General features: G+C 35.3%; 1 non-coding gene across 1 annotated transcript; it reads right to left on the bottom strand.

Annotated features, from left to right (window-relative positions):
- Positions 1-1,806: 1,806 nt before the first annotated feature.
- LOC116109618 lies at positions 1,807-1,912 on the bottom strand. Its single transcript, XR_004124784.1, has one exon. It is a non-coding gene; the product is annotated as a small nucleolar RNA R71 (small nucleolar RNA).
- Positions 1,913-24,444: the final 22,532 nt, after the last annotated feature.

Below are 24,444 nucleotides of genomic sequence, written 5' to 3'. Positions count from 1 at the left end.
TATCACTCGGCAAAACTACTTGAACTCTTCCTGCTAATATGTTATGGAGTTGCCCCGTGATAAGTTACATAATTTGAGTGTTTTTAGGGTCGTTTTGATGTTAGTTTAGTTAACTTCTCATTTGTTTCCTTTGTTTTGATGTTTGTTTTTGTTAAGTTTGAGATATGAATGGTTACCTATTGATTTGGATAACTTTTGTGTTTTTTAGGCTTTGATTGAGTAGATTGGAGTATTAGAATGAAATTGGGACTTAAAGATTGAAGAAGTTGAGATTACCTAACATTCTTGAAAGCCACGGCCATGCCTTGGTAGTTCACCACCATGGTGGTGTAACAGAGAGAAAACAAAGAGACCAGGAAGCACCATGACCTAGGCTGTGGTGACTTAAATTTGGCCACCGCCAAGGTTGTGGCGGAAACTATTAGAGCGTTTTTTCAATTTTTCTTTCCTTTTTCACTTAGGACTCTTTTGGGTATTTAAGTATAATTGAGATTAGTTGTCAAATGATGAATTTTGCATATTTTTTAGAGGAGAAGATGCATTCTTGAGGCTTGAAGACTGAAGATCAAATTTAAGAGTTTGATTTTTATTTCTTTTCAAATCTGAATATGTTTTCCTTCTTCTCTATTTATTTCTTTGTTCTTAGGATGGAGTAAATCTCTTTTGTTAGGGGAGGATGAAACCCTAATTATGTTTTGAACAATTTTTATTCTTAATACCAGATTTATGTTTATGAATTTGTGCAAGAGTTTAGGTTTAATGATTTAAGAAATTTCAATTACTTTAATGATGTTTCGAATAGAGAAGTTAGGGTTTATTGCTTAATTCATATTCATAATTGTTTTATTGGAATAACATTGCACAACATATTAAAACTAGAAGTAATCGAATAGAGATTCTAGGATTAATTTATGGTCTATCTAATTCATAACCAAATAGGGTGAATTAGTTGTAAGGGATCGATGAATTTATGGTTCTTAATTTCAGAGTAACCGAATAGGGATCTGTACTAAGTTGAATATTATGCCTGAATAAGGATAATTGGCCTTAGAAGAATCCTAACAATTCATAGCACAAACGGGTATTAAGAGTAGTTGTCAAGCATAATTAGGGGGAAATTTGTACCCTAACTTCTTTAATATTGCAAAGTTCTTCACATTATTTATTTGTTCAATTTAGTTATTTTTAATCTATTACTTTTACGCTCTAAGATTTCATTTTCTCAAATAACATGTAGGTAGTTTTAGGTAATTACAAATATTTGCTTTGATCTCTGTGGGACGATACTCAAACTCATCACTTTATTACTTGAACATGACTAGTGCACTTGCTAGGGTTGATTTAGTCGCATCAAGTTTTTGGCGTCATTGCCGAGATCATCAGATTGTTTGTGATTATTTTAAGATTACTTGTTACTTTGAGATTTTCTTTTATTTTGTTTTTTTTTTATTGGAAACCAATAGGTGTTTCTACTAGTGTATGACCAGAGCATTCGACGACTAGTGATCAATCCCAACACCTTTGAGATAAAACCAGCAATCATCCAGATGATTCAGAAGTCAATGCAGTTTGGTGGTTTGGCACATGAAGATCCCAACTTACATATTGCAAATTTCCTAGAGATTTGTGATATTTTTAAGCACAATGGAGTTTCTGATGAAGCTATAAGACTAAGATTGTTCCAAGTTTCATTAAAAGGCAAAGCTAAGAGTTGGTTGGCCTCATTACCAGTAGGCTCGAGTGCAACCTGGGAGCAAATGACACAAAAATTCCTGAGTAGGTATTTTCCTCTTGCAAAGACTGCACAATTGCGTAATGATATTACTACGTTTGTGTAGGTGGATACTGAGTCACTATACGAAGCATGGGAAAGGTTCAAGGACATGCTCCGGAGATGTCCCCACCATGAATTACCGGTTTTGCTGCAAGTCCAGACATTCTATAATGGTCTTAATAGTGAAGTTTGAAATATGATCAATGCTGTTGCGAGTGGTACTTTAGGTAAGAAGACACCAGAACAAGCTTATGAATTGCTGGAGGAAATGGCTTCGAACTTTTATCAATGGCCGATAGAGAGGTTGCCTATGAGAAGAACGTCGGGTTTTCATAACATAGATGCTATCACAGCTTCATAGATGTTATCAAAACTTTGGCAGCACAAATGTAGGAATTAAATAAGAAGATTGATGGACTTCAAATGCAAAAACCTGCAATAGTTGCTTCTATGTGTGATTTTTGTGGCGAAGATCACCCTAACCATGAGTGTCAATCAGGTAATATGTTTGCTGCTAATTCTATGCCTGATCAAGCTAACTATGTTTCAAATTTTCATAGGCGTAATAATAATCCATACAATGAAACATATAATCCAAGGTGAAGGAATCATACAAATTTCTCTTGGAGTAACAACAATCAAGTGAAACCTCCACCGCCAGGTTTTCAATCTCAAGAGAAGAAATCAAATTTAGAGGAGATGATTCTTGAGTGCTACAGAGACAAGAATTCAAAATCAAGAGGCTTCCATCAAGAATTTAGAAGTTCAAATTGGCTAGTTGGCCAATATCATTTCGGGTAGACAACAAGCGCATTTACCGAGTGACATGGAAAGGAACACAAAGGAGCAATGTAAGGCCATAACCTTGAGGGATGGAAAGGTGATTGGTGAAGAAGAATCACAAAAGAAGGCGGAAAGTAAAGCAGAGTTACCGATCTCTATTGAAGAAAAGAAAGCGAATTCAGAAAAAGAGACAGAGACTAAGATAAAGGAAATTGCAAGAGGTAAAGGAAAAGGTGCGTCAAATTATGATTCTATTGTAGTTGAAAAAGATGTATCAAAATTTTCTTATCCCGATAGAATTAGAAAGGATAAACTGGACCAACAATTTTCAAAGTTTTTGGAGGTCTTTAAGAAATTGCAAATAAATATTCCATTTGCCATAGCTTTAGCATGGATGCCTAGTTATGCAAAGTTCTTAAAAGACATCATTTCTACAAGCAGAAGATCGAGGAGCATGGAACAGTTATGCTTACTGAAGAATGCAGTGCCATACTGCAAAATAAATTACCTCCTAAACTGAAGATCCGAGGAGTTTTACTATACCTTGTGCATTAAGAGATTCATTCTTTGACAAAGCATTGTGTGATTTAGGTGCTAGTATTAATTTAATGCCTTTATCAATTTTTAGGAAGCTAGGACTTGGAGAAGTGAAAGAGACGAACATGTCACTCCAGCTTGCTGATAGATCAATCAAACGACCTAAACGCATTGTTGAAGACATTTTGTTAAAGGTCGACAAATTTATCTTTTTGGTGGACTTCGTAGTTCTTGATATGGAGGAGGATCGAGAGGTGCCTCTAATTTTGGGACGTCCATTTTTGGTGATAGCTCATGCTCTAATAGACGTGCAACAAAGAAAATTAATTCTAAGACTAAATGATGAAGAAATAGTGTTTGATGTCCATAAAGTGATGAAAAATCCTACTGCATTTTATATTGAATCTTGTTTTCACTCTAACGGTTTTGGTGCGATTGTAGGTGATCATAGAGAAGAAGTTTTGCAGAAGGACTCTTTGGAGAGATGTCTAATGGAGTCAAGCACAACAAAAGATGAAGACCCGTGCTTGAGAGAAGAAGATGAAGCTGACTGATAATAATATGGAGCCAAAGGAGGATTTGCATAAAACTCCTATTAAGGCTCTTAAACTTGAGCTTAAACCTCTTCCTTCACATTTAAAATATGTTTTCCTAGATAAAGATGCTTACCCTATGATTATTTCTACATCTTTGATAGATTTGGAAGAGAAGTCACAGCTAGACATTTTGAGGAAGCACAAGAAGGCTATGGGATGGACAATTGCTGATATCAAGGGAATAAGCCCTTCCATCAACATGCATAAGATCCTCATGGAAGAGAATTTCAAGCCAACAATACAACCGCAAAGGAGATTAAATCCTCCCATGCAAGAAGTGGTACAAAAGAACGTGGTAAAATTACTCGATGCAGGTATTATTTATCCTATCTTTGATAGTAATTGGGTTAGTCCTGTGCAAGTAGTGCCTAAGAAAGGGGGAATGACTATAGTGAAGAATTAAAATAATGATCTTATCCCCACTAGGATGGTAACTGGATGGCGTGTGTGTAGACTATAGAAGATTAAATTCTGCCACTAGAAAAGACCACTTCCCATTGCCATTTATTGATCAGATGTTAGAGAGATTAGCGAGTAATAAATTTTACTATTTTTCTGATGGCTATTCTAGTTATTATCAAATTCCTATTATTCTAGAGGACTAGGAGAAAAAAACATTTACTTGTCTTTTATGGCACGTTCGCTTATCGACGTATGCCATTTAGTTTATGTAATGCGCCAGCTACATTCCAACGTTGCATGATGGCAATTTTCTCTGACATGACTGAAAAATTTCTGGAAATTTTCATGGATGATTTAACGTTGTATGGACTAACCTTTGAATCTTGTTTGCAAAATCTCGTGTTAGTTTTACAATGTTGTGAGGAATCAAATCTTGTGTTGAATTGGGAGAAGTGCCATTTTATTGTACAAGAAGGTATCGTGATTGGACCCAAGATCTCTGAGTGAGGGATTGAGGTTGATAAAGAAAAAGTGGAAGTGATTGAAAAATTACCTCCCCAACGACGGTTCGAGTAGTCAGAAGTTTCCTTGGCCATGTAGGATTTTATAGAAGATTTATTAAAAATTTCTCAAAAATTGCAAAACCTCTATCTAATCTTCTTTCCAAGGATGTAAAATTTAACTTTGATTCTGAATGTTTGCAGGCCTTTAATTTGCTGAAGGAGAAGCTAGTGATAGCACCGATAGTGGTCACACTAGATTGGAACAGCCCCTTTGAAATTATGTGTGACGCGAATGACTATGCCATCAGTGCTGCTCTTGGTCCAAGGAAAGACAAAATGTTTCAAGTCATATCCGATGCTAGTCATACCTTAAATGGTCCGCAACTGAACTACACAACAACCGAGAAAGAATTATTAGCAGTGGTCTTCACATTCTAGAAGTTTAGATCCTACCTCATAGGCACGAAATCCATAGTCTACACAAATCACGCAGCTCTATGACATCTCTTTGCTAAGAAGGACGCCAAACCATGCCTTATCGGATGGGTCCTTCTACTTCGAGAGTTTGATTTGGAGATTAAAGATCGAAAACAGACAAAAAATCAAGTTGCTGATCATTTATCTCGACTAGATAATTCAATCCTTGAAGAGGGAGATATTAGTGCAGAATTTCCTGATGAGCAAATTCTATCTCTTAACTCTTCTTTTTCTAAATCTCCATGGTTTGCTGATTTGGCTAATTTTCTTGTAGGAGGCTGGATCCCAACGAATTTTACATTCCAGCGAAGGAAGAAATTTTTGGCTGATGTCAAATATTATTTGTGGGAAGACCCTTACTTGTACAAACTATGTGCAGATCAAGTTGTTTGAAAATGTGTGCCGGAAGAAGAGATTGGAGCTATTTTGAGTCATTGTCATGATAAAGAAACCGGAGGGCATTTCGGGGCAAATCACACAGCGGCAAAGGTGTTGCAATCAGGTTTTTATTGGCCCACTATGTTTCGGGATGCTCAAGTAATATTTCTAAGAAAGATGAGATGCCTTTAAATAATATTTTGGTATGTGAAATTTTTGATATTTGGTGTATGGATTTCATGGGACCGTTTCCATCATCGTATGAAAACGCTTTTATACTTGTGGCAGTAGATTACGTTTCTGAATGGGTGGAGTCAATTGCCACCAAAACTAATGATTCCAAAACAATACTCAAATTCCTTAGGCGAAATATTTTCACTAGATATGGAACTCCTAGGGCAATCATTAGTGATGGTGGGAAGATTTTTGTAATCACCAATTTAATGCACTCTTAAAGAAATATGGAGTCACACACAAGGTAGCCACTCCCTACCATGCCCAAACTAGTGGTCAAGTAGAGGTCTCTAATAGAGAGCTAAAACGAATTTTAGAAAAGACTGTTAGTGCCTCTAGAAAAGATTGGGTGACAAAGTTAGATGATGCTTTATAGGCATATAGGACAGCCTTTAAAACACCTATAGGTATGTCACCTTATAGGTTAGTATTTGGAAAAGCATGTCACCTACTGGTAGAATTATAGCACAAGGCTTATTGGGCTACTAAATCTTTGAATTTTGATGTGCAAAGTGCAGGTACTAAACGTCTTTTGCGGGTGAGTGAGCTAGATGACTTTCATCATTGGACATACGAGAGTGCTAGTTTGTACAAGGAGAAGACAAAGAGATGGCATGATAGGCACATTGTGAAAAAGGAGTTCGAGTCGGGACAACAAGTTCTTCTTTACAATAGTCGTCTTCGTCTTTTCCCAGGAAAGCTAAAATCAAGATGGACAGGTCCATATGAGGTAATTCAAGTAACACCTTTTGGAGCAATTGAGATCCACCATGGAAAGACAGGTGAAACATTTAAAGTTAATGGACACCATTTGAAGCACTATGTTGAGGACGTTTCGATCCAAACACCGAGTCCGCACAGTTTCTTGAATGAAGAAAGTGGAGAAAGTCAAGCTAACGACTCTAAATTAGAACTATAAAATTTTTTTTTCTTTTCTCTATTCTACAATTATTTTACTTTTTTCTTATTTTGTTTTTATTTTTGTTTTGTTATTATTGGAACAAGGAACAAGTTTGGGGGAAGCTTAAGTGATAGAAGAAGAAGACAATCTTGAGTAGAATAAAACACAGGTTACCCCGTGTCATTTTACACAGCCGTGGCCATGTGCAAAAAAAAAAAAAAAAAAAAAAAAAAAATTGTATATACAATCTTGAAATAAATTAACTATGCTTATTTGTTTGTTTTTGAATGAACTACTCCACTGTTTTTGAGCTGCTTAGTAAACAGGAGTATTTATGAGCCCCATGTTTACTTTTACGTCAAACCATGGCTTGAAGTATGAGTATGCAAAGCACTTTATGTGTTGTGACATTGCTGAGTAACCGGGGCACTCATCACAAATGTGTGCATTTGCGAAAAAAGGTGATGTGACAATCTGAGGAAGCAATTGAAAAAAAAAAAAAAAAAAAGAAGAAAATAAGTAGGGGGTTGAGTATAAAGTCTCAGTGAAGCATGATCAGGTTGATAAAAGATTAGAGTTGCACAATTAGCTGGGTTGTATGTTTGGTAGCATGAATATTATTTAAAGCATGTTTGCTTTCTTTTCCTTGATTTTGGGAATGCTGGGAATCCTTGATGATTGTTGAGTTTATTTTTTCGATATTTTCTTTACTTAGGGACGAGCAAAGGATTAAGTTTGGGGGAGTTGATAAGTTGCACAATTTGAGTGTTTTTAGGGTTGTTTTGATGCTAGTTTAGTTAACTTCTCATTTGTTTCCTTTGTTTTGATGTTTGTTTTTTGTTAAGTTTGAGATATGAATGGTTACCTATTGATTTGGATAACTTTTGTGTTTTTTAGGCTTTAATTGAGTAGATTGGAGTATTGGAATGAAATTGGGACTTAAAACTTGAAGAAGTTGAGATTACCTAACATTCTTGAAGGCCACGGCCATGCCTTGGTAGTTCACCATGGCCATGGTGGTGGAACAAAGAGAAAACAAAGAGATTAGGAAGCACCACAGCCTAGGCTGTGGTGACTTAAATTTGGCCACGGCCAAGGTTGTGGCGGAAACTATTAGGGCATTTTTATCAGTTTTTCTTTCCTTTTTTACTTAGGACTCTTTTAGGTATTTAAGCATAATTGAGATTAGTTGTCAAGGGACAAATTTTGCATATTTTTGAGGGGAGAAGACGCATTCTTGAGGCTTGAAGACTGAAGATCAAATTTAAGAGTTTGATTTTTGTTTCTTTTCATGTCTGAATATGTTTTCCTTCTTCTCTATTTATTTCTCTGTTCTTAGGATGGAGTAAATCTCTTTTGTTAAGGGAGGATGGAACCCTAATTATATTTTGAACCATTTTTATTCTTAATACCAAATTTATGTTTATGAATTTGTGCAAGAGTTTAGGTTTAATGCTTTATGAATGTTGGATTGATTCAATTACCTTAATGATGTTTCGAATAGAGAAGTTAAGGTTTATTGCTTAATTCATATTCATAATTGTCTTATTGGAACAACATTGCACAACATATTAAAACTAAAAGTAATCGAATAGAGATTCTAGGATTAATTTGTGGTCCATCTAATTCATAACTGAATAGGGCGAATTAGTCATACAAGATTGATGAATTTATGGTTCTTAATTTCAGAGTAACCAAATAGGGATCTGTATTAAGTTGAATATTATGCCTAAATAAGGATAATTGGCTTTAGAAGAATCCTACCAATTCATAGCACAAACGGGTATTAGTAGTAGTTGTCAAGCATAATTAGGGGGAAATCTGTACCCTAACTTCTTTAATATTGCACAATTCTTCACATTATTTATTTGTTTAATTTAGTTATTTTTAATCTGTTACTTTTACACTCTAAGATTTTGTTTTCTCAAATAACGTGTAGGTAGTTTTAGGTAATTACAAATATTTGCTTTGATCTCTGTGGGACGATACTCAAACTCATCACTTTATTACTAGAACACGACTAGTGCACTTGCTAGGGTTGATTTAGTCGTATCACCCCATTTGAATCTCAAGGTTCCCTATGGAAGCAGATTGACTTTGCAACAAGACTTCATAATTCTGGAGTTGAGCTTCATTCTTGTCAAATCTCTTACTTGATTCCTCCATGAACTTTGTAAGCACATTCTCCATGTTGGATTTCTTCTCTTGAGGTTGGAAGCCTGGTGTTGGTTTGTGCTCATTGTTGTTCCTCCACGAAAAGTTTGGGTGATTACGCCATGTTGTAGAGTATGGATTCCCTTGCCCTCATTGAAAATTGTTGAAATAGTTAGCTTGTTCCGATTGAGCAAATGGATTCTTTTTTTGACAATCTGATTTGTGTTCGATAATTAATATTTTCAATCCCATTATACCAATATTTGTGATATATTTTGTGATTAATTGAGCTAAGTAATATATTTTCTGAATTAGGAAAGGAATGGAGGCATGCAAATGAAAGTGGAGCATAATGTGCACTTTTCAGACATTGGCAGATTCGACCTCTAAAGGTTCAGTAGAGACTTTCACAATCTCAAAGTTCCAGAATGAGAGAGAGTCTTCTTGATATTTGAAGTAGGCGTCCTAAGCTTTCTAAATTGGGCTTCCGCGTCTTAATCCGTGTAGATTTGAATATTCAAAGTTTACATCGAAGTCAGAAGATCCAATCCTGTCACAGCTTGGGCACCGGTCAGTAATTGGGCTATAACTTGAGTTCTAGAAGCCCAATTGAGATGCTTGAAGATGCGTTGGAAAGATTATAACCAGGGATACAACTTTTATAAGAGCCCAGACCCAAATTCAGTTGTTTTCTGACCCGAAATCAGCTCACAAGTTCTAGCAGAAAACTAGTCATCATGTTTTGAGTAGGACTCAATGCCTAAAATTTAGGAATTTGAGTTGTAAACCTTTTGGGAGGCCGTACACACGTTTTTAGGGTTTTTTTGAAGGGGCTATAAAGAGAACATGAGGTTTTTAAGAGAGAAAAAAAAAAAAAAAAAACACACATAGAGTTTCATTCAAAACACTTGTTCTCAATTGACGATGTTTGGTTAAACTCTTTCATGTATTGAAAAATAAGCTGCTACGTGTTCGCTGATATCCTTTGGTGGCTCTCCTGCCATTCATGTGGTCCTGATGGATTTTGTTCTGCTCCTTGAGGGGATCCAAAAGGTGGCCGCACCGTCACTTGAGACCATGATGGCTGCTGCCTTAATATTTGTGTTTGCCAGGATTGCCGTTGATTGGACATTTGCGAGGGTCCTGATGTATTTTGTTCTGCTTCTTGAGGGGATCCAAATGGCGGCCGCTGTGTCACTTGAGACCATGTTGATTGCTGCCCTGATATTTGAGGCTGCCAAGATTGCTGCTGACTTGCCATTTGCGAGGGTCCTGATGGATTTCGTTATGTTAACTTGAAGGGTTAGTAAAAAGGAAAGATACTTGACTTGAAGGGTTAGTAAAAAATAAAAAAACAAAAGAAGATGGAGGGTGAGTAAAAGGAAGCAGAATGGAGGTAATTAGGCCATTCATTCCGTGTATATACTTGGCTTGAGGTGGGAAATATATTTAAAACAGGAAATATACTTAAAAATAGTTTAGAGTTTTAATTGTATATATAATTGACTTGAAGTAGGAAAGATATATACTTAAAAATATTTTACAGTTTTAATTATACATATAGAATTGATTTGAAATAGGAAAGATATTTAAAATAGGAAAAACACTTAAAAATAGTTTAGAGTTTTAATTACGTAAGATAAGGATTAGTAAACCAAATATTACGATTTATATGTATACTAAAATGTTTTACAAATTATGTTATTCGCCCCTTTATAATTTTTATAAATTTTTACCTGGCCCCCTCAAAATAACAGAAAATGTAATTCTCTTGATTAAAATATAAAATATTCATTGAGTTAATCAAACTCATGATTAAATTATTTGAATAAGTAAATATTAATTAATAAAACTAGATGACCTTGTTATTCATTTTTTAATAATAACTACTTAGTTTTAGGTTAATAATAAAATTCAATACATATATAGCAAATAAAATAAAAAGACATCTTCACTTACGTAATAAGCAAAATATGATCATAATTTTATTTTGTTATGATTCTATACTCTCTTTTCATGTTTGCGTTATAGATTTTTTTTTCACTTAGCTTATATGTGCTTATTGTATTAGATTGATTTAACGACCCAAACTTTTAAATTAAGTTGTTTTCAAGTTTTTATATCTTTTTAATTTATCAATTACTTATGCTTTTATAAATAAAAAAATAAAAATGTCTATCTTTAATATATAAAATATATATTATTATTTGTCATAACTATAACTATAATAATTGATTTTTTGTTATAATTTCAAGCTAATACATATTCATTATTTACATGCATATATATTCTCGCTCGCCTGATAAAATTAGAAGTTTAAATCAATAACTCAATCGAAGTCCTTGCTGCAATAAATTAGAAATTGTGCATTAAATTAAGTAGAGTATTAACTAAACCACATATCAAACATCCACCACAAGGGTAGCTTAAATTGCATATTGTTATGGCACAATTCAGTGAGTATATGACTATATCTATATATACTTTGGTACATGCCAACCCAAAAGAATAAATATGTTCCAAAGAGGACAAGATAATCGTCTAGCGCCTGTATAGTATGAAGATTATGTTATTCATTAGGCAAATACTAGTTTTATTAGAAGTTGGAGTAGTATTAGGATTAAGTATTGCTAGGTATGATTAGAAATATTATTCATTACATAATTAGGATATTATACAATTACAATCCTTTTAGAATTAGGAATTGGGATAACTTGTAAGTCTATTCATCATTGTATTTTTTTTAGATTAGCATATATTCTAATATGCTAAAGTGGTTCTTCTTTTTTTTTTTTTTTTTTTTTTTCAAATTAAGGGTAAATTGTGTGCAAAGATAATTGGAGTTGCTAAATATCAATGAAAAACAAAAAGACCAAAGGCGGCTCACTTTGCCCAATTCAATTTTTACCTTTTTCGCTATAATGCCTAAGGAAATCCAATTCAATTTTTCTCCTTCGTTTCAAAGGGAAAGAGAGAGAGAGCAATCGAGAAGTGGAGTGTTGACGTTCATTCTTTTTTCTGCGATTTTCATCCCAAACTGTATCATCTGAATAATGGCTGGCTTTATCTCGAAATTATTTGCTTGACCTGGTGGTCTCCTAATGCTAGAATAACAACCCTCAGCAATAGGACTAGAGTAGTCCTTCAGTGCTCTTTGAATAACCATAGCTCCTGGATCAACCATTTAACTTAATTCCTGTATACAATTAGAACCTAAAAACAAGAAAATTTTAGTACAGTCAAAATAATAATAATAATAATAATAAAATAAAAAAAAACAAACTAAACCTAACATGAAAACTACTAATTACAAGTAACAAAATGAAACAAAAATAAGAACAAAATCAAATTAGCAATAAAATAGCTCGTATTGATATTGGTAAAAAAAAAAATAATAGTTCCCCGGCAACGGCACCCAAAACTTGATAGGCTATTTGCAAGTGTACGAAATCACGTAAGTAATAAAGCTCGAATAACGAGTGTCAAATCCCAAGAGAACTACTACTACCAAGTGTCAAACTAACCTATATTATTACTATTTGATTAATCAGATTCCTCAAGAAATAATTTAATGAAAAATAAGACAAACTAAAACTTAAACAAAAGCATAATTTTATTAATACTTTGGTAAAAAATCAATATAACTAAACCTATGGCATAGATTTCACACCAATTTAATCATATGCATTGACAATTATCGCGAACCTAATTAAGCTTATTCTAAAGGCCAAATTCCCTAATATTCCAATAATTTTCTCTCAAAAAATTACCAGATTAACTCTTAATCAACAACCTAAAATATCTCTAAAGGGGATTTAGAAGTTAAAAAATCGTTGAGTTCTATGGAATTTACCAGAACCTCACAAATCGAGGTAACCTATTTCTAGCGTTCACTCAATCTATGGTTTTATTACCTTAGAATAATTAGGTTTCATCTCTCAATCTCAACCTAACCCATAGAATCATTCAACCCTTGGGTCCTTAAGATTTGAAAGCATTAAGTGCAATAATAAAACTTAGAACAAAACTTAGTAAAATTTAACAACAAATAATTCAATGCATATTCGTAAAATTGGGCTACATCTTAGCCCTAGAAAAGAATTTAGTTTCATACTTTCAGTATTAAAAACAACCATTGTATTGAATAACATGAGTACAAGAAAGAAATTAGAAAAACTTCTCTAATTGGTGAACCCAAAACTCCAAGAATTCTAATCTCTAAAGAGTGGTTGCTCTTCTCTTTCTTCTCCTCCTAAAAACTAATTAAAGAGCCATGTTGATAGTGTTATGGTTTCCAGGTTAATCAAGAAAGAATTAAATGCCTCAAACAAGTCAAATTCGGACAAGGCTATAAAACAGTCCATCCAGGCCCGCACTCCATCACTACAGCAACAGAAATGGTTGCTGAGGGGATCGTTCTTCCTATCCAATGAGTCTTACATATTCCATATTTGGAAAAGCCATCAACACAAACATTGTAGCTATCTGAATAATATTTCCAACGCCACAAGAATCATCCAAATCTGATTTCTACAGCTCAAGTTATGATAAAAAAATTGAAGCATGCTCATCTTGAAGAATTTCAAGATTTTAAGTCTCGTCTTCAAAGCATCACAACTTTCTCGCTTCAACTGCGATTCTTGCACCATTCATTCCTACTCGTCAAAAATTCCATAGACATCATCCTTCTTCATTCAAATATCATTTATGACCTGAAAAATACTCAAAATACACATGTGATTCCGGAAAAGGTATTTATGAAATATTTAACTCAAAATTTGCAATTTAAACTAATTTTCCCACAAATAATCTAATTGAATCACTAACTAAACCTGAATTTTCAAGCTCTTATCTGAGATTGAGTAAATAGCACTTTCAAATTAATATTTATTTCCTTCATTTGCATGTACAACATAAAGGTAAAAAATAAAAATAAAAAGAGAAAAGGAAAAACTTATTCAATCCTTTTGAGGGCTTTCCAACCAACTTTTTGTGCATTTCTAATCTCAACATCAAGACCCTCACAATAACAAATATTTTGAAATTCAATCTTCAAGCTAGGAGAATGTACAATCCCAGTATTAGAGATAGGTATTGCTAAGAAATCATCTATCATCCTTGCAAGTGTTGGAAAATTTGAAGAGTTGTCGCACCATGAACTAGTATCAAACTCTTCAGTGGATGGAAATTTAGGTTCCTTTAAATATGATCAAGTTCTTGCTGTGCAGATGTATTTTTTGAAGATGAGCATGGCCTTCCCATGGCATCTAACATTCTAGGACCCTTTGCATATTTATAGTAAATAGTTTTAACATCATCAGTAATCTCTTTAAAATGTCTCTTGGCTTCATCATCGCCATAGATCTCCTTGTACCATCATTCTAAAATATCCAATTTGAATCATGGATCAAGTACTATCGCAATCACTAACACCAATTTATAACTACTCCAATAGTTGTCAAAGTATTTGTCTGTCATAGATGATGCTAATTGAGAAACATAACAATTGTCACTTTTTTCCCATTGAAGTAGTTTCATAAATAGGTCACACAACTTTGGGAAGTACACATTTGGAGTGGTATATCTACTCTTCGACAAGCTATCAATAGCCTCTTTTAGCACTTTCGCACACTCAAATGCCACGGTTGCCTTTTCCCATTCCTCCTTTGTTAAATTTACTAACTTGAAATCAGCAAATCAATTTGGCCCAACTCAAAAAACGCTTTTTTAAGTCCAAGTGCTCTCTCAATCATTTTGAAATCTTTACAAATCCACACACAAGGATTTATGGTTTGAAAAGAAGTCATTGTAACACCCATGGATTTAATTTTGTCGAATGCACCACGAAATTTTCCTCCATTTGATGGTGTCCCAAAATATACCGAAAAGACTTTTCTATCTTTTCAAGCAAGTCCTCTATCCACTTTGGTCCATTCTCAATATGTAGTTTATCGATTGTGGAATATTCATATTTGTCAAACTTATGAGTTGTGTGTGCACAACAGTTATCTGTTCACACTTATTGTCAGTCTTATCATTTGGCTTGTTTCCTTTGTCATGTGTGTGCACATCAGTTCTGCGTGCACAATGGTTGCTAGACTTGTGTCTTAGCTTGTTTCATTTCGAGTGTGTGTGCACAACAGTTTGTGCTTACACTCTCACTTCAGACATTTGTAACTCAGCACGAGTTGCATGTCTATTAAAGTGAAAAAGATTTTGTTTATCTTTGTCTCTTACTTTTTAGGACCTTTTTACATGTGTCATAGTATCCTTAAGTGGTCCTAGGGAATAAAGTTTCTTTTCCCAATTTGTTTTGTGGTCCAAACCAAAAGAAGCAATACTTTCCTTATTTGGACAAACATGGGTTAACCCCTTATTGGCTGACGTGGCACATATATGTTGAGCAAGAAACCCTACAATATATATATATATCATCTCATCTTGCATCTTTGAATCTAACCTTTTGATCTTTTATTTCATTGTACTCTGAAATTCTTAGAGTATTCTTTCTCTTAAGGTTCATAGTTTCATTTCCATTGTGTGCCAAAACCCCACCATATCAAACATTATCTTAATGGCTCTTGGAATGTGGTTCTATTGCTAATGCTGGTGCGTGGCATCAATGCTTGAAGCTTGGTGGTTCACAAGCTATTCTTGGGTGTGTTCCCAGCATGAAGAAGATCCAAAGAGTTGCTACACGTTAAGGATTCAGAGTGTGGTGCTACGTGTAAAGTTGAATTGGGAGTTCTTTTTACTGTATCTTAGATTAACTTTGAAGATTATCTTATAATGTGTTTTTAACTTAGTGGATTGCTTCAATCTGGACAAGGTTCCATGGATGTAGGCTAAAAGTGGATTTAGCCTAACCATGTATTTGCTAGTCCGCTTTACATTTTCAGCTTGCTAGCATCTGTGATTCATTCAAACTTGACTTGCTTAATCAACTTGGTAATATTTTTGTTGCACTTAGACATGGGTAACCATACACTAAGGTGAGTTAACCGACAACTCTCTCCCTAACAAGTGGTATCAAGGCGTGTCCTGATCAGTTGCTTCAGTTGATCCTTACCCATTTTGGTTGATTTTGTGTGCATTTGAGTGGCCTTGTTGTCAGATGAAATCTTATCTGCATTACATTTTTATTTTATATCTGCTGCGTGTCTATGTGTGCACTACCATTTGTTGTGTTAGCTTCTATCTGATTGTTTTTCATCATGAGTTTCTTTATTGAAGAAGGATTTGCTCATAGACCACCTCTATCTAAAGGACCTAACTATGATACATGGAGACCTAGGATGCATGCTTTTCTTAAGTCTATAGATGAAAGAGTCTGGTCCACAGTTGTAAATGGTTGGACAACCTTGATTGTTGTTGAAAATGAGGTGCCTAGACCCAAATTGGTTGTTGCCTAGACTGTTGATGAGTTAACACTTGCAAACTATAACTCAAAAGCCATTCATGCTCTTTTTAATTCTGTTAATGTGAACCAAATGAAAGTCATAGCTAATTATGAGCTTGCTAAAGATGCTTGGGATAGGCTTCAAGTCAAGAATAAAGGAACTTTGAAAATCTAACATGGATGATGATGAGGCTAAAACTGATGTTTATGGTAGAGTTTGTGATATTTCTAATGAGTGTTTTTCCTTGGGAAGAACATATACTAATGTTAAACTTGTGAGGAGAGTGTTTTGCTCTTTACCCCGAAGGTTTATGTCAAAGGTGACCACCATTGAAGAATGTTAAGATATGGATGCTATGGACATTGATGAACTCATCAGCTCTCTCCAAACCTATGAGTTGAATCTAAAACGCTGGGATAAACAGAAACCAAGCAAAGGTTTGGCTCTCAAACATGAGGTTAATTTTGATCCTTTTGATGCTTGTGATTTAAGTTCACTGGATGATGAAATTGTACTTTAGTTACAAAGAATTTTGCTAAGTTTCATAAGAAAAACATGAAAAATCCTCATAATAGTGGGTATGGCCAAAAACCTTTTGTGAAAAAGTCTAATGACCATCAAACCCCTAATACCTTTACAAAGAAATTTTCAAAAGATAAAGAAAAGAAAAATAAAGGTATCAAGTGTTTTGAATGTGAGGGCTTTGGATACATACAATCTGAGTGTGCTAACACACTGAAAAAGAAGAAAGTTAAGGCTATGGCTGCCACTTTGAGTGAGAGTGGGCATGATGAGAGTGATAGTGATGATGATGATTCAGGTGATGATGAAAATGTTACTGTGAACGAAGATGGTAAGAGTGAGGTTTCAAATGACACTGTTTATATTTATGCTAAGCAACAAGAGGCATATTGTCATGACCAGGGTTATCCTCACGTGTCGGACATGTCCAAGGTATTGTCTGCTATGGGTCTTTCTGGCCACGCCTTCTTCAGACCCTCACGGCTTTGTTTCACTTCGTGGTCTTTGTCCACCTTGCGAATGCCTCCCCTATGACTTGAACCTCGGACTTATACCTTGGCCAAGTAGCATGATTACCATTGGGATTATATCCCAATGGTAATCATGCTACTTGGCCAAGGTATAAGTCCGAGGTTCAAGTCATAGGGGGAGGCATTCGCAAGGTGGAAAAAGACCACGAAGTGAAACAAAGCCGTGAGGGTCTGAAGAAGGCGTGGCTAGAAGGACCCAAACCGGACAATACCTTAGACATTTCCAACGCGTTAGGAAAGCCCTTGAGCCCAAAGGTGGCAAGATAGAGGATAGCCCCCGGTTGTGACAATAAAAAGGCACCTTTTTATTACTGCGACCAGGGGCTATCTTCGTGTGCTGGATACGTCCAAGGTATTGTCTGCTATGGGTCCTTTTGGCCACGCCTCCTTCAGACCCTCACAGCTTTGTTTTGCTTTGTGGTCTTTTTATATAGCCCAATCGTACTCATATTACTTGGCTAAGGTATAAGTCCAAGGTTCAAGTTATAGGGGAGGCGTTTGCAAGGTGGAAAAAGACCACAAAGTGAAACAAAGCCGTGATAGTCCAAAGGAGGCGTGGCCAGAAGGACCTAAAGCGGACAATTCCTTGGACATGTCGGGCACACAGGGAAAGCCCTTGAGCCTGAAGGTGGAAAGATAGAGGATAGCCTCCAATCGTGACATATATGATAAAATGTATTACCAATGGCTAAAGGATGTGAAAAAGTTGCTATCTCTTGGTATTGAGAATGCTTCCTTGTTGAAACAAAAAAAAAAAAAAAAGTCTTGTCTAAAAAGATTGTTGTTCTCACTACTGAACTAACTGAGGCTAAGGCTATCATTGATAAGTTGAATGTAGGTTCTCTTAAGCTTGATGAAGTGCTTGGTCAAGGAAAATCCTTTGGAGATCGGTATGGTTTGGGCTTCTATCCTGGTGCTAGCACATTGAAAGTTGGTGCAAGCTCGTTTGTGAAGGCCACCAAAACTCCTACTGAAGGTAAGGTATTGCTATGAGACAGGCTATGAAGGGATTAAAATTCATTCCTATCTGCCATTTTTGTAACAGGAAAGGTTACATCAAACCTAAATGCTTTAGGTTATTTGAAGAAAGTTCTTAAAAATCATAGTTTTGTTTGCTGATGTAAATCATAATGCTAATAGTGGTTTTTCTTCCAAAAGAATTTTGGAAACCTATAGCTAACGTGAATTGTTTTATGTCTCATATCTGTTTGCTTGCATTTCAAAATGATCTTTGGTATTTTGACAGTGGTTGTTCAAGGCATATGACAAGTAATAAATTTCTCTTGATTGAACTTGAATCAGTTTATAGTGGGTGTCACTTATGGAGATGGAAAGAAGGTAAAATTCTTGGCAAAGGGTCAATTGTGCTTCCTGATTTTCTTATTTTGAAAGATGTCTACTTGTTGATGGTTTGAAAGCTAATTTGATTAGTATTAGTCAGATTTGTGACAAAAATTTTATTGTTCAATTCTGAAACGACAAAAGTCAAATTTTGAATGGAAATGTGTCTCTCTACTTGAGGGGAAAAGGTTCAATGATAGTTGTTACTTGCTTTCTAACCATGTGTCATGTTTCAGCTTTAAAACCTGATTCCACTAACTTTTGGCATGAGAAACTCGATCACATGAACTTCAAAAATTTGGTAATACTCTCAAAAATGGAAGTGGTTAAAGGACTACTAAAACTTAAACTTCCAAAAGTAATGTGTGTGGTCCATGTCATTCAGGTAAACAAACCAGAATATCCCATAAAGCTTTATCAAATCTCAATACCTTGTGTTTTGGAGTTGCTTCATATAGATCTAATGGGTCCTATGCAAACCGAGAGTTTGGGAGGTAAAAAGTATGTGTTTGTTTGTGTTGATGATTTTTCAAGCTATACTTGGGTTGACTTTTTGTGTGAGAAATCTTATTCCTTCAATGCATTTCAAAAATTATCTAGAAGATCGTTTATTGAGAAGAGCTCTAAAGCTACAAAGATTGTGAGAATAAGAAGTGACCATGGAAAGGGATTTTAAAATGCCAATTTTGCTAACTTTTGTGAATTACAGGGCATATTCCATGAATTTTCAACACCAAAAACACCTCAACAAAATGGTGTTGTAGAGAGGAAAAACAGAGTGCTTCAAGAGATGGCTAGAGTGATGCTTAATTCCAAAAAGCTTCCTACAAGACTTTAGGCCGAAGCTATTAACACAGCTTGTCACATTTCCAATAGAGTTTATCTTATAAAAGGTACCCATCAAACTTCCTATGAGTTGTAGAAAGGTAATAAACTTGATCTCTCTTACTTTTATATATTTAGATGCAAATGCTACATTTTGAATGATAGAGAGAATTTAGGTAATTTTGATTCTAAGAGTGATGAAGGAGTTTTCATTGGTTATTCTTCCAATATTCGTGCATTCAGGATCTATAACATACATTCTAAAAAAGTTTTAGAATTCATTAACGTTATGTTTAGTGAAGCAAAAGATTTTTCAGAATATTCACAAGAAAGTGAAATTCTAGACATATCTTCTCCTTATGTGCCCACACAAGATGGTGTGAACACAACTGAATCACCTGAACCTAAGCCTTTCTCAAATATGTTGTCACCTACTTCTAGTGCTACAGAAATAGGATCTGCTTTGTGCAAAGATTCATCTTCTGATTCATCATTGCAACATGAAGGGATTGAGCTGGTTGTTGACCTTTCTGATGAAAGCATTCAAAGGAGAAACCAAAGAAGAAAAGATCCACCAACGTGGGTTCAAAAAGCTCATCCCCCTTCAACCGTGATTATAGATCCAAATGAGGTAATGGTTACAAGAAGGAGAAGACAAAACGAAATTAACCATCTTTGTTATGTGTCTCTTACAGAGCCGAAGAATGTGAAGCAAGCATTGGAAGATGAAAATTAGATAGAGGCCATGTAAGAAGAACTAGAACAATTTGAAAGGAATAATGTGTGGACACTTGTGCCAAGACCTAAGGGAATCAATATAATAGGTACCAAATGGATTTTTAAAAATAAAACTGATGAGTTTGGTAATGTTGTCAAGAACAAAGCTAGGCCTATAGCCCAAGGTTATATCAAGTTGAAGGAATCGATTTTGATTAAACCTTTGCCCCTGTTGCACAACTTGAGTCAATTTGCTTGTTATTTGTTATTGCCTGCTGCCTCAAGATCATATTGTTTCAAAGGGATGTCAAAAGCACCTTCTTGAATGGGATGCTCACCGAAGAAGAGTATGTTGAACAATCGAATGGTTTTCAAGACCCCCACAAACCCAATCATGTGTTTAGTTTGAAGAAAACTCTTTATGGGTTGAAACAAGCCCCACGGGCCTGGTATGAAAGATGGACAACTTTCCTTCTTGAGTATAACTATGAACAAGGTAATGCCAAGAAAACTCTATTTATCAAGTGTGCTAACAATGAAATCTTGTGTGCACAGATTTATGTTGATGATATTGTGTTTGGTTCTACATTTCATTCACATGAACTTGAATTCATTAGCTTGACGAAAAATGAGTTTGAGATTAGTATAGTAGGGGAGTTGAATATGTTTCTTTGACTTCAAATTAAACAAATGGATAATGGCATGTTTGTTTCCCAATCAAAGTATGCTAGAAACATGTTGAAAAGATTGTCTAGAGAATGCAAAACATGCTAGAACCCTATGATACCCTTAAGTTGTCCAAGGATGAACATGGTTAAAAGGTAGACAATAAGATGTACCAAAGCATGATAGGAAATCTTCTTTACTTAACTGCAAGCCGACCTAATATTTGTTTTAGTGTTGGTGTTTGTGCTAGGTTTCAAACTAACCCTTCTAAGTTGCAATTGAACATAGTGAAAAGAATCATGAAATACGTTTCAGGTACATGTGATTTTGGTCTTTGGTACTCATTTGATTCTAACAATTGCTTGGCTAGGTATAGTGATGTGGATTGGGCAAGAAGTTTGGATGATCAAAAGGGCACTTCAGGTGGATGTTTCTATCTTGGAAACAATCTTGTCACATGTATAGCAAAAAGCAAACTGCAATCTCCTTATCCACTACCGAGGTTGAGTACACTGTCGTAGGGAGTTTTTGCACCCAAATTTTATGGTTAAACCAAATGTTGAATGATTATGGTGTTGATCAAGATTATGTGACAATTTTTTGTGATAACATTAGTGCCATTAACATCTTTAGAATCTAGTCCATCATTCTAGGACTAAGCAAATTAACATAAGACATCATTTCATTAGAGAGTTAGTTAAGGAGAACATAATTGCACTTGCTCATGTGAACACAAAATCCCAATTGGCTAATTTATTTACAAAAGCACTTAACTATGATACTTTTGATTTCTTGGGGAAATCCATTGGATTGCTTCAACTTCAGTAGTTTTCCATTTTATTTGATGAATAAAGCATGAACATGCTACTTTTATTTTTGTTTCTCAAGGCCTTTGATATGTGCTAGCACTCTAATTGTCACTTATTTTCTCTTATTTGTGTGCTAACTCAAATATGTTGTGTCCACTGAGACTTTCTTTATAACATAAGCTTATCTCATCATGAGTTGATTGTCCATTCTTGTCACCACTATGAAAGAGCTACCTTGCCTCAAGTGTGAAAATAATTTTGAGTAATTTTCTAATTTGTAGAGACCTCTTTATTTTGAAAAATCTACCATTAAAAGGACTACCTTCTTGCAAGTGTGAAAGCTGCATTTTGGTTATGTTTTTTAGAGTTATTTGCCCTCCATTCAAAATGAAAAGAAAATCATCAAATTATTATCTTCTATGCTGAAAAAGAAAAATGAAAAATTGTAGGGCATAAGGGATGGGGAGTTTCTCTTGCAAAATTTTAAATTGACCAATGTGTCATTTAACCCCCCTTGAGGACACTATCACACACCTAGACATCCTGTGACTTTATCTCTCTTGTGTGTCATTAAGAAAGTGTTGTTTTGATCGCATTATGTTGACAACTTTCTTATGAGTCATTATGCCATTTAAGATTGAAAATTTGATCTATTAGGATGATTTGCACAGACTGATTGTCTTGACCTTCAAAAATTCATGTGAAGTATTTCATCATTTTAATTTTATGTTTTTAAAATTATTCAATAAAGTCTAGTCTTTTGAAAAATTTTGATGTTCTTTTGGGATGTTATGTGCTCACATGATTGCGTATGTACACTCACTTAGGATAGAGTTCTATTTTTGGTATAACTCTCTTTACGACATCAGAATCACCGCCTGCTATAAATGCTTGCCCTAATCTTTTTCGCGTCAGTCTTCACTTTCTAAAACCCTATTGCACCGCCATGTGTTCTTCATCTCTCATGATTTTTTTCTCAAAAACTTCACTGAATTTTTTTTGTTCTCTCACATAGATTCAAGAAAGAAAGCGATTGAGAACCCAAAAAGAAAGGCCATGGAGGAATCACTCAAGAAGAGATTTCAAGACTTGAAGAAATCTAGCAAGAAAAAGGCAACGGAAGAGAAAACGTCATCGGAGTCTAATTTTGCCACTCCAGAGGAGTCCTACGAGTAAGAAACCAGCCGTTCATCCTCACCTGTCTCTTCCCCTATTTCCAGTGATCACCAAGACTCTGTGTGCTCACTGGAGGAGTCTGCCTCTGCCTCACCAAAAAAGACACCAGAAAAATCCCCTTCGGCATTCAACAAGGCCTCAAACAACACTTTTATTGCCACTCTCAAATCATGCAAGGGTGCTCCTGCGACAGCTACTCTATCAAAGCCCTTGACTCCAGTAGAGCTGGTGAAGAAGAAACGAAAGGCAGTCATGAAAGAAACTTCGTTTGGTAAAATCTGCCCTTTTGTTTTGCCTACTACCGAGATTAGATTTAAGAGCCACATTGTCAAAAAGACAATTGTGAGCAAAAAAAATGTTAGGATTGAGGATTTTGATGAATTTTATGCCATGATGAAGAAAAGAAAATGGCTTAGTACTGTCACGGGTTTGACTACACCCATTCAAACTCTTATTCAAGAGTTCTACACCAATTTTGGCCTTAATAATACTGAACCAAACTCTAATGTGCATAATAATAGAGTTTATGTTAGAGGACATTCGGTTTTGTTCAATGAAGAGGTTGTTATGGATGCTCTAGGTCTAAAAAAGAGTAAGAAGAATTTTAATCTGACCAGTTTAGATTTAGACAAAATTGTCAAGGTGATAACTGGTGGTTCGCTTGCTATATGGCCTAGAAGTGAAGTTCTTCGGCCGAGTGCACTCACACCATTGTATAGGCTATTGTTTAAGATTTCTTTAACAAACTGGTCTCCTTCAATGCACAATTCCACTGTTAGACCAGAAAGAGCTCAGCTCTTATATGGGATTGCACAAGGGAAGAAAATCAACTTAGTTACACTGATTTTCACAAGTGTTAAGGTGGCAACACAATCCACTCATTCTCTCTAGATTTTACCCTTTCCTTCCCTGATTTACAAAATCATCTCCACCTACAAGCCCAAATTTTATGCAATGGAGCCTTTATTGAAGATAAAGACTGTCACTAAGAAGTCTTTTAGACAACAATTAGGGAATTTGCCTTCCACCTCCTCGGGTGAACACTCTAGAACTAACACTTGGCAGTCCAAGCTTTTTGTTGCTATTCAGGATTTTGAGACATCTATGGAAACTGTTGTCCAATATTTGAAGGAAACCTGCTTACTCTCTTCAGACTAAGCCTGCTGTTGATCGGAATTAGGTTCCTCCTGCTTCTCTTATTGTTCCTATTGTCCCTACTACCCCTCCTGCTCTTGTCGTGTCTACTGAGGATCCTACAGTTGTCATTCAAGAAGAATAGGCTACTCATGAAGAAGATGAAGAAACTGCTCATGAAGAAGAAGAAGAACCTAAAGATGCAGCTGCTCAAGACAAGGCACAACATTCTGAAGAACAGGATGCTTCTCATGTGTGCATTGAAGATGTCCCTCCTTCATCAATCAAAGAGAAATCCCCTCCAGTCCAAGATGAAGCTGCTGACACTTTCTCTGCTGTTACTCCAAATGTTCAAGTGGAGGACTCTCATGTCACCATCACTACTCCTTCCAAGAAAAGAGAGAAGAGGAAAGCTCATCGCACTTTGCTACCCTCTCGAAAGTATTCAAGACTTATGAACAAAGAGGGCGAGTAAGCATTATGGGGAAGTGAAGTTAAATTTTTTTTTTTCTATTTATTACTAAACTTTGAACTGCTTTGCTGTTGTCTCTCCATGCATGGGGGAGTTTGTTATTTGTTTTCGCT

The sequence above is a fragment of the Pistacia vera genome, unplaced genomic scaffold (genome assembly GCF_008641045.1).
Source record: "Pistacia vera cultivar Batoury unplaced genomic scaffold, PisVer_v2 Contig584, whole genome shotgun sequence".
Classification (NCBI taxonomy): Eukaryota; Viridiplantae; Streptophyta; class Magnoliopsida; order Sapindales; family Anacardiaceae; genus Pistacia; species Pistacia vera.
The sequence above is the reverse complement of the archived record's forward strand: the minus strand, read 5'-3'. Positions and strand labels throughout refer to the sequence as shown.